Source organism: Mirounga angustirostris, unplaced genomic scaffold, assembly GCF_029215605.1.
Source record: "Mirounga angustirostris isolate CCGP_5_RB_7025 unplaced genomic scaffold, mMirAng1.0.hap1 SCAF_13, whole genome shotgun sequence".
NCBI classification, from domain to species: Eukaryota; Metazoa; Chordata; class Mammalia; order Carnivora; family Phocidae; genus Mirounga; species Mirounga angustirostris.
The window spans coordinates 89,048,021-89,060,132 of NW_026991721.1; the positions used below are offsets into that span (position 1 = coordinate 89,048,021).

Below are 12,112 nucleotides of genomic sequence, written 5' to 3' on the forward strand. Positions count from 1 at the left end.
CAAATAAATAATAAAATCTTGAAAAAAAAAATATGGTCTACTGAGGGCAAGAAGAAAAATGAAATCCTACTAACATTATTGCCATAGTTTTTTGAGGGAAGGGGATAAATATTAGCTAAACCTGTTCTATAAATATAGCTACATATGTTGAGGAAATAAGTTCAAACATGTGGTTAAAATGTAATAGAAGGGAAGTTCTGACTTCCATTAATAGTGGAAGAGTTTGGTTGAACTAACCCTCCTTTAGATAACAATTATAAACAGGGTGAAAAATAAGAAAGAACTATTTGAAAGTTCCTTGAAAGGTACTGGAAAGAAGTCACCCCTAAAAAGACAGGAACAGTGCTGAGTGAGATTTGCAAGTCTGTGGCCTTATGCCTGAGAGGACTTCTTAGTCCACATATCAAGGGAGCGCAAATATCCACAGTTTACTGGTTTGAGGATTCAGAGAACTAAGATTAGAGCAGGCAGGGTGTTGTAAATTAGGGAAATCCTGGAAAGAAAGAAGCCACAATTAAACCTCAAAATGAGTATAAACTGTGACCAAATTCTTGGCTGATCACTGACTCCAGGAGGTCTGACAATAGCAACTAGAAGCTGAAAGAACTGAGCAGAGATGTGTGTTGCTGTCTATCTCAAAGAAGACAGAGTTTGGACTACAAGTCAACCTAGGAGAACACAAGTCAACACTCTTCAGAGGAACACACAGAGTCCAGAACTCTGCATCATTCACTATGTCCACTATATAGTAAGAAATTGGTAGACATAGAAATAAAAATGTGACCCATAGTAAAGAAAAAAAGGTTATTGACCCCAAGATGTACCAGACATTGGAATTATGAACAAAAGCAATAAGCGCTGCTTATTAGAGACGTGTTCAAGAATCTAAAGGAAAATAGTGTCATATGAATGAAGAGATAAGGAATCTCAACACAGAAACTAAAACTATAAAAAAGAACCAAATGGAAATTTTAGAACTGAAAAGTACAATAACTGAAAAAAATCACTAGATGATCTTAACAGCATAATGGGGACCACATCAGAGTCAGCAATTTTGAAGAGAGCTCAATGGAACTTATCCAATTTGAAAAACAGAGGAAAAAGAAGTATTTTTTTTTTAAGATTTTATTTATTTATTTATTTATTTATTTATTTATTTATTTATTTATTTGACAGAGAGAGACACCGCGAGAGCAGGAACACAAGCAGGGGGAGTGGGAGAGGGAGAAGCAGGCTTCCCGCTGAGCAGGGAGCCCGATGCGGGGCTCGATCCCAGGACCCCGGGATCATGACCTGAGCCGAAGGCAGACGCTTAACGACTGAGCCACCCAGGCGCCCCGGAAAAAGAAGTATTAAAGAAAGTGAACAAAACCTCAGTCACTTGTGGGACAGTATCAAGTAATAGAACGTATAATTAATTGGAGTCCCAGAAGAACAGAAGAGAGACAATGAGACAGAAAAAGCATTAAAAAAAATAATGGCCAAAATTTTCCCAAATTGGGTGAAAAACATAAACTTACACATCTAAGAAGTTCAGTGAACTAAAGGTAGGATAAACACAATAGAAAACCACATAGGCACATAATAGTCAAATTACTAAAATTCAAAGATAAAGAAAAAAAACCCTCAAAATTGGTCCAAACAAAAGATACATTGTAATATGTATATAGGAGAACACTGACACAAATGTCAACTGACTTCTCATCAGAAACAACGGAGAGCACAAAACAAGAGATATATGTTTAAGCCATAAAAGAAAAAAACCTGTCAGTCGTGTGAGCATTGGTGGTTCAGTGGTAGAATTCTCACCTGCCACGCGGGAGGCCCGGGTTCGATTCCCCGCCAATGCAACCTAATGTTTGGGGCGCCTGGGTGGCTCAGTTGGTTAAGCGACTGCCTTCGGCTCAGGTCATGATCCTGGAGTCCCTGGATCGAGTCCCGCATCGGGCTCCCTGCTCGGCAGGGAGTCTGCTTCGCCCTCTGACCCTATCCCCTCTCATGGGTTCTCTCTTTCTCATTCTTTCTCTCTCAAATAAATAAAATCTTTAAAAAAAAAAAAAAAAACCTGTCAGTCAAAATGTTACAACAAGACAATTATCCTTCAAAAATGAAGGTAACAAAGACATTTTCATATACCCAAACAGGAAGAGAATTCACAACCAACAGACTTGTACTACAGGGAGAGAAAAAAAAAAAGCGCTAAGGTAATTTCTTCGTCCTCAAGGAAGCTAAAGGAAAATGCCAAGGCAACTCTGATCTACAGGAAGAAATGTGGAGAACAGATATAATGTGGTAAATTTAAGACATGTATACTATTTCTTCTAATTTTAAAAGCCATGCCTGCTTAAAGCTAAAATTATTTTTAATGTAAAAAGATATATATAACAATAATAGCACAAAGGAAAGAGGAGGTAACTGGAACTATACTTTCAAAAGTTTCTTATTTTGGGGGCGCCTGGGTGGCTCAGTCAGTTAAACATCCAACTCTTGATTTCAGCTCAGGTCCATGATCTCAGGGTTGTGAGTTCAAGCCCCATGTTGGGCTCCATGCTGGGCATGGAGCCAACTTAAAAAAAAAAGTTTCTTATTTTTTTTTAAAGATTTTATTTATTTATTTGACAGAGACAGAGCACAAGCGGGGGGAGTGGCAGGCAGAGGCAGAGGCAGAGGGAGAAGCAGGCTCCCCACAGAGCAGGGGGAGCCTGATGCAGGGCTCGATCCCAGGACCCCAGGATCATGACCTGAGCCAAAGGCAGTCGCTTAACCAACTGAGCCACCCAGGCGCCCAAAAGTTTCTTATTTTTAAGTGAAGTAGTACAATATTAATTTAATTCAATTGTGAAGAGATATAGTAATCCTTGGAGAAAAATCATTTTAAAAAATACACAAAGGCATAACTAAAAAGCCAATGGAAAAATTAAAGTGGAATACTAAAAAGTATTTGATTGACTCAAATAAAGGTAGAAAGTGTGGCTGTGGGGGAGTGTTTTCCATTTTCTCTCTTGACTGGCTGGTTCCTCCCTTGGAGTACACTTTAATAAAATTTTGCTCTGCTTTACTTTTTTTTCGCTGTCCTGTAATTCTTTACTGTGGCAGTGAAAAGAACCGAGGCTTCTTTCTGTTTCCATCTCACTCTCGGTAACAAAGGGAAGGCTCATGCACTGTTGGTGGGAATGCAAACTGGGGCAGCAACTGTGGAGTATGGAGGATCCTCAAAAATTTTAAAATAGAACCACCCTATGATCCAGTAACCACACTGGGTTTTTACCCAAAGAATATGAAAACACTAATTCAAAAGGATGCATGCACTCCTATGTTTACTGCAGCATTTTTTATAGTAGCCAAATTATGGAAGCACCCCAAGTGGCCACTGATAGATGAATGGATAAACAGGATGTGAGATACAAACACACACACACACACAGGAATATTACTAAGCCATAAAAGAATGAAATCTTGCCAGTTCTAACAAGATGGACGGACCTAGAGAGTATAATAAGCAAAATAAGTCAGTCAGAGGAAGACAAATACCGTATGATCTCACTCACATTTGATGGTTACCAGAGGGGAGGTGGATAGGGGGATGGGTGAACTAGGTGAAAGGGATTATGATGAGCACTGAGTACTGTATAGAGCTGTTGAATCACTATATTACACAGATCCAAAGAAGCTAAAAGAATCTCACACAGATGAGTACTGAAAACGCCACCACAATCATCAAACTGCTTAAAACCAAAGACAAAGAGCAAATCTTGAAGACATCAGGAGAAAAAGGCACTTTCAGTAAATTGTGTTAAATTAAAGGTGTATACCATAAGCCCTAAAACAAGGTATGTCTCTGCATGATAGGAGGGGATTGCTAGTGAGATCTACTTTGGCCACTATTTTATACTTTTTTCTAAATTGAATATTTTACTTATATAATTTAAACATAAAAACAAAAATTCCAAAACAACACCAACCTAAAAAGATACAGGATCTATAAGAAAAAAGCTACACAGTAGAAAGAGGGAAAGACTGAGGAAGAGTGTGTGTGTGTGTGTATGTGTGTGTAACTGAAAACCTGGTGAAGGAGTCCCCTCCAGCCCTAAGTTCTATGAGTAAGAGGGAGGAAAGATATTGGAGCCATTGTGACTCTGGTCAGTCTGGCAGAAAAGAAGCCTCTCTCTACACGAAGGCACATTGAGGGTCTGTTTTATTCACTGTTCTAAAATCAGCATTTAATTACAGGGTCAAGCAGGCAGAAAATATGCATTGAAGGAAGGAAAAGAGGGAGGGCGGAGAGCTTGCTATATGGCAGCCAGTGACAGGAGAAGGGAGGGAGGGATGGAGGTAGAGAGAGAGAAATGGAGGGGACAGGAATCAGAGGCAAAGAGCAGCAAGGGCGATGGGAAGCAGAAAGCCTTGATCTGGTGGGTGAAGCTGTGCAAATGTCAATATCCAGAGCTGAGGAGGAGCAGGCTTCAGGGCTTGAACAGTGCTGGAGCAGGGGGGCCCCATCCTTTGAGGCTACAGGAGCACAGAAAAGGGCTAAATGAATAACTGAGCAGGTCAAAGAAGGGCCAACTCTCTACAATCGTTTACAGTGTCATGGTGGGATTCAAAACCAGTTTGAGCCCTTGGTCTCAAGAAGGGCACGGAGAGGTCCCCACGGTCCTGGTATCCATACAGGAGACTGTCATCTGGAGAGAAAGACAAGAAAAGAGGATCTCTGATTTGTGGCCTCCAAGATCAAGTGTTTCCCACATTCGAGATAGATGATACATATTTGTTGAAAGAATGAGTGATTCAGCCAATGGGAAGAAACAGTACATGGTCCTGAGGAGTCAGGTTGCCAGGTAAGAAGGGACATCAGCCACCCTGCAATGACAGAGGGGGGGCCCTAGTGGGCCCTCTTCCCCTAACCCCTCACCTTGCCCCCAAGGCCTCAAGTTTCTTTCTCCATCCCCAGAACTCTCTCATATTTTCTGTCTGCCAGGCATCCAGGCTCCAACACCAGTGTGCCCTCAGGGGACGCCCTCTGAGCCCTCCTTGCTCCTTCCTTCAAAAAATAGTAGAAGTCTGTGGGGATGCCCCTCTCATCTAATATTTTTCATTTCTTTGGGGACTGGAATCCTCATTCTCTCAGCCTCCATCATGGGTCAGACCCCCTTAAAGCCCCCTCGCGACATTCCTCTTGGATGTCTTATCCATAATATCCTTGGGCCTGACCTCCAGCATTAAGCCAAAAACATCTCATTTTCGATTGCAATGTGGCCTGGCCTCAGTACGAACTAAATAATGATAATCGCTGGCCAAAAAATGGCACTTCTAATTTCCAAATATAGCGTGACCTCAGAAACTTCCTCCAACACAACAGAAAATGGTCTGACTGAGGTCCCTTATATCCAGGCCTTTGTCCACCTCTAATCTAAACCCTCTCTCTGTCAACCCTATTGCCCTGCCAAGTCCTTCTCCTCAAAAGAACACCCCACTCCTCCTCCTCTTCCCTCCCAAAAGAACCTTCTGTCTGCAATTTCAGGCAGATGCATAGCTCCCATTACCACCTCCCACTTCTCTGCCCCCATCTCTAGCCCATCCCTCGGTGCCTCCTCCCCCACCCCCCTCAAAAAAAAATCTCATGCCCCTGCCAACATACTCCCCTCCTAAGGGAGGTGGAAGGGGCCAAAGGCATTGTCCGTATTCATGTGCCATTCTCCCTCGCTGACCTTTCCCAAATTAAAAAGTGCTTAGGCTCCTTCATCACCAACCCTACCACCTTCTGAAAAGAATTCCTATACATCAACCAGTTCTATAATCTTACCTACTACATCTATGTCACCCTCTTGTCCACGCTCTTCCCCAAGGACAGGGAACATATCTGGGCAGCTGCTCAAAATCATGCAGACACCCTCTAGCAACAGGATGCCACCCACAACCCCATTGGCACCGTCACTGTCCCCAAAATTGATGACAAATGGGACTACCTGCCCAATACACCCGATAAACAGAGGAGGGGCCACATGATTATCTACCTCCTGGCTGGTATGGATAACACTGCCCTCAAGGCCATCAATTATAAAAAGATAAAAAGTCACCCAGGGCCCTGATGAAACCCTGCCCCCCCCTTCTACTCCTGGCTTTCAAAAGCTGTAACGAGACATACTACTCTCACTGCCATCACAGACAAGGAAAGGATCTATCTTCACTTACACTTCATTTCACAGTTGGCCCCAAATATCTGTAAAAACCCCCAAAATTGGAAGATGGCCCACAAACCCCACAATGGGATTTAATTAAGGTGGCCTTTACGGTGTTTGATAATAGAGAGGAGGAGCAAAAAACCCAAAAATCTCAAAAGAGATCAGGCAAAATATCAGACACTGGTAGCTGCCATCAGGCAAGTCTCCCAGGGTCCTCAAAAACCTAATGCCCCACACATAACCCCACCAGGACCACGCTTTAAATACAGCCAGGAGGGCCACCAGGCAAGAGCTTGCCCCAACCCCAAACCACTACCAAAGTCTTGCCCTATCTGTGGCAAAAAGGGGCACTGGAAGTTGGATTGTATTCTGCGAGATTGTTTCCCATCCAGCCACTTCCAACTCCAACCAACCCCCAACCCAAATCTAGGCCTGGTGAACCTACTGGTTCTGGCAACCAAAGACTGACAGGGCCCGGGGTCTGTTGCCCCCACCACCATCACTGCCTCAGAACTCAGGGTAATGCTATCAGTATCTGGTAAGCCCATCTCTTTCTTACTGGACACGGGGGCAACATTCTCAGTGCTCAACCTAAAAGATGCATTTTTTTACAATTCCCCTAGACCCCACCTGCCAGGATCTTTTCTCCTTTACATGGATTGACCCTCCAAAACTGCCTAACACCAAATCTCCTAACTACCCATGCTGAGGGAACATACACTTTCCTTTTTTTTTTTTTTAATTAAAAGATTTCATTTATTTATTTGACAGAGAGAGATCACAAGCAGGGGGAGTGGCAGGCAGAGGGAGAGAGAGAAGCAGGCTCCCCGTGGAGCAGGGAGCCCAACGCAGGGCTCAATCCCAGGACCCTGGGATCATGACCTAAGCCGAAGGCAGTCACTTAACCAACTGAGCCACCCAGGTGCCCCAGAACATACACTTTCCTAAAGGAGAAGTGCTGCTTTTACATCAGTAAGACTGGACAGGTCATCACTCACCTAAGTAACTCAAATAACCTCTTCTCAACGGAAGGGGTTCGCGGATGGTGGGACTTATTATGCGACCAACAGTTATGCTGGCTATGGCCCCTCTTGCCTTTTTCTGCATAATTCTGTTGTTGGGGCTTTGTTGCATACTTAACGTCCTATCTAGCTTATCTCCCAAGAACTAAATTCCTTTTAACAGACAGCTATCCAAAAACACATGGTCAGCATCTTCCTCCCGTGCCAAATGAGATATCTTCTAAGCCAGAAAAACACCATAACCTCAACGCCCCCACTAAGCAGGAAGCAGCCAGATGACTCACATTGCCCTCAACAACCCAATCCCATTTCTTTTTTTAAGGAAAACGGACTGAAAGGTTAGCCAAAGGCACGCCATTTTCTACCAGCCGCCACCTCAGACGACTGGACTGGAAAATTACCACTTAAACCCGGGTCCCAGAGTACATCCTGTTTGACAAAAACAGTTTAACTGCAAAGCAGTCCTCCTTAGCAACTCTAGCAATGGCTACCTGCAAAAATTTTTCCCACCCCAAGACAGCAGTACTCACCTACCTCCTCAACGGAGGGGCGCCTGGGTGGCTCAGTCGTTAAGCGTCTGCCTTCGGCTCAGGTCATGATCCCAGGGTCCTGGAATCGACCCCACATCGGGCACCCTGCTCAGCGGGAAGCCTGCTTCTCCCTCTCCCACTCCCCCTGCTTGTGTTCCCTCTCTCGCTGTGTCTCTCTCTGTCAAATAAATAAAATCTTTTTTTTTTTTTAAAGATTTTATTCATTTTTTAGAGAGCGAGAGAGAAACAGCATGAGAGGGGCAAGGGTCAGAGGGAGAAGCAGGCTCCCCGCTGAGCCGGGAGCCCGATGTGGGACTCGATCCCAGGACCCTGGGATCATGACCTGAGCCGAAGGCAGACGCTTAACCATCTGAGCCACCCAGGCGCCCCATAAATAAAATCTTTTAAAAAAAAAAAACTACCCCTAAGCCTTTAAGCAATACGGGCTCCAGCCTTAGCTGCTGATGCCCTCTGCAGGTTTCTGTTGCCACAATAACATCTGAGTTTGCCATAGAGCTGTCGTCTCTCTCTCTCTCTCTTCTTCACCCCTCATCACGGGGGTTAACCTAACACGACCTAGCAATTACACTACTAGGTATTTTACCCAAAGGATACAAAAATACTGATTTGAAAGAACACATGCACCCCAATGTTTATAGCAGCATTATCAAATAGCTAAATTATGGACAGAGCCCAAACATCCATCAACTGATGAATGGAGTAAGATGTGGTGTGTGTGTGTATATATATATATAATACACACATATATATATGCACACCCACACAACGGAATATTACTCAGCCATCAAAAACAATGAACAATCTTGCCATTTGCAATGATGTGGATGGAGCTAGAGTGTACTATGCTAAGCGAAATAAATTAGAGAAAGACAAATACCATATGATTTCACTCATGTGGAATTCAAGAAACAAAACAGATGAAAATAGAGGAAGGAAGAAAAAAGAAGAGAGGGAGGCAAACCATACGAGACTCAACTATAGAGAACAAACAGGGTTGCTAGAGAGGAGGTGGTTGGGGGAAGGGCTAAATGGGTGATGGGGATTAAGAAGGGCACTTGTTATGATGAGCACTGGGTATTACATGAAAGTGATCAATCACTAAATTCTACTCCTGAAACCAACATTATACAATATGTTAACTAGAATTTATATAAAAACTTGAAACAAAAAGAAATCTACATTAAGAACCATCATAATTAAATGCCTAAAAACTGGGGTGCCTGGGTGGCTCAGTCGGTTAAGCGGCTGCCTTCGGCTCGGATCATGATCCCAGGGTCCGGGATCAAGCCCCGCATCGGGCTCCCTGCTTGGCAGAGAGCCTGCTTCTCCCTCTCCCTCTGTCTGCCTCTCTGCCTACTTGTGCTCTCTGTTAAATAAATAAAAATCTTTAAAAAAATAAATAATGTCTAAAAACTAAAAACAAAGAAAAAATATTTAAAAATTTTTTTATTTTTAATTTTAATTGAAGTATAATTGACATACAATCTTATATTAGTTTCAGGTGTAAACATAGTGATTTGAAAATTATATAGATTATGAAATGCTCACCACAGTAAGTACAGCTACCATGTGTCAGCATAGACAGTTATTAAATTATTGACTGTATTCCCTATACTGTACTTTCATCCCTGTGATTTATTTATAGCTGGAAGTTTTGTACCTCTTAACCCCCTTTACCTATTTCACCCATCCCCCCACCCCTCTCTCCTCTGGCAACCACCAGTTTCTTCTGTATTTTTGAGTCTGTTTCTGGGCTTTTTTTGTTTTTTTACTTTCCACATATAAGCGAAATCATGTATTTGTCTTCCTCTGACTTATTTCATTTAGTGCAATACCCATAAAGGTCCATCCGTATTGTCACAAATGGCAAATTTTCTTTTTTTTATGGTTGAGTAATATTCCAACACACACACACACACCCCTTATCTTCTTTATCCATTCATGTATCAATAGACATTGCTTCCATATCTTCTTGACTATTGTAAATAATGCTACAATAAACATAAGATGAATATATCTTTTTGAATTAGGGTTTTGGGGGGGGGTTGGTAAATACTCTGAAGTGGAATTACTGGATTGTATGTTATTCCTATTTCTAATTTTTTGAGGAACCGCCATATTCAAAGAAAAAAAATATTAAAAACAGCCAGAGAAAAATGAAGCCTTACGTATAGGGAGAAAACAATTAGAACTCCACTTTTGCACATGATTTGAAAGATAAATGCATAAAAATAACTGTAAATCTATGTTAGATGTAATTTGTGACATCAGTAAAATAAAATGGGGAAGGGTAGAAGCAAAGCTGTGGGGGACTAGAGTCCTTTCATGACAAAATTAAGATGGTGTTAATTTTAAATATATTGTTATAACTCTAGGATGGCAGGAATGTAAAATGGTACAGCCATTATGGCAAGCAATATGGAGTTATCTCAAAAAATTAAAATAGATTTACCATATAACTAGCAATTCCACTTCTAGATATATGCCCAGAAGAACTGAAAGCAGAGACTCAAATAGATTATTTGTACACCCATGTTCACAGCAGCATTATTCACAATAGCCAACAAGTACAAACAGTTCAAATGTCCATCAAAGGATAAATGGATAAATAAAATGTGTATTATAAATATAATGGAATATTATGCAGCTTTTAAAAGGAATGAGGGGCACCTGGGTGGCTCAGTCATTAAGCGTCTGCTTTTGGCTCAGGTCATGATCCCAGGGTCCTGGGATCGAGCCCCACGTCGGGCTCCCTGCTCGGCAGGAAGCCTCCTTCTCCCTCTCCCACTCCCCCTGCTTGTGTTCCTGCTCTTGCTGTCTCTCTGTCAAATAAATAAATAAAATCTTTATAAATAAATAAATAAATAAATAAAAGGAATGAAATCTGATACATGCTAAAACATGGGTGAACCATGAAGACAAATGCTGATTGAAATGACCCAGACACAAAAGGACTAATATTATATGATTCTATAATATGAAGGACTAGAAGTTTTCAAATTCATAGAAATAGACAGTAGAATGGTGGGTGTCAGGAGCTAGTGGGGAAGGGTAAATGAGGAGTTACTGTTTCATAGGTACAAGAGTTTCAGTGCAGGAAGATGAACAAGTTCTGAGAATAGATGATGGTGATAATTACACAACAGTGTGAATATACTGAACACTATTGAACCGGCACTTAAAAATAATTAAAATGATAAATTTTATGTTGTATATATTTTACCACAATTAAAACTAAAACCCAGGGGCGCCTGGGTGGCTCGGTCGTTAAGCGACTGACTTCGACTCAGATCATGATCCCGGAGTCCTGGGATCGAGCCCCGCTCAGGCTCCCTGCTCGGCGGGGAGCTTGCTTCTCCCTTTCCCACTCCCCCTGCTTGTGTTCCCTCTCTCTCTGTGTGTCTCTCTCTGTCAAATAAATAAAATTTATAAAAAGAAAATAAAAATTAAAAAAATAAAAAATAAATAAAAAAACTAAAACCCAGCAAATTTTTTTTTTAGATTCAGACATTATTCTGAAATGTATATGAAAAGACAAAGGACTAGAATATCTAAACCAATTTTGAAGAAGATAAACTGGAAGGAATCAATCTACCAAATTCACAATATATATGCATAGTAATCAAGGCTGTGTGGTATTATTGGACAGACAGACAGACACAACAATGAAACAGAACAGAGAACTCAGAAACAGACCTACAAATACACCCAGCTGATGTTTTTACAAAGGTCTGAAAGCAATTCAGTGGAGGAAAGATAACCTTTTCAGCATATGGCAATGGAACAACTAGATATTGAGAGGCAAAAAAAAAAAAAAATTAAACTCAACCTAAGGCTCATACCTTACATAAAAATTAACTCAAAATGCATCATAGCCTTAAATGTAAAATGAAAAAACAAAAACTTTTAGGAATAATATAGGAAAAATCTTTGCGATCTAAGTCTAGACAAAGGATTGTTAGACTCTGTGTTTAACAGATTCCAAAAATGTCATTCATAAAATGAAAAATAACTGGACTTCATTGAAATTTAAAACTTTTGCTGTTTTCAAACCTGTTAAGAGGATGAAAAGGCAAGCTATGGAATGGGAGAGCATATTTGCAAACCACATATCAAACAAGGAACGAGTATCTAGGACATATAAAGAATTTCCAAAACCCAATATAAAAAATTCCAATTAGAATATGAATGAGATGGGACACCTGGGTGGCTCAGTCGGTTAAGTGTCTGCCTTTGGCTCAGGTCATGATCCCAGGGTCCTAGGATCAAGTCCCATGTCTAGCTCCCTGCTTTGCAGGGAGTCTGCTTCTCCCTCTGCCCCTCCCCCCACTCGTTCTCTCAATCTCTCTCTCCCAAA

General features: G+C 41.6%; 1 protein-coding gene across 2 annotated transcripts in view; it reads right to left on the bottom strand.

Annotated features, from left to right (window-relative positions):
* Positions 1-1,907: 1,907 nt before the first annotated feature.
* CHEK1 (checkpoint kinase 1) overlaps positions 1,908-12,112 on the bottom strand; it is a 55,521-nt gene continuing 45,316 nt past the window's right edge. The window contains exon 14 of one of the 2 annotated variants that reach the window (XM_064577265.1): positions 1,908-2,043. The gene's annotated coding sequence lies outside the window, so the exon portion shown is untranslated. Of the gene's footprint in view, positions 2,044-2,074; positions 4,683-12,112 lie in introns of those variants that run through there. The other variant, XM_064577264.1, reaches the window with a different exon arrangement.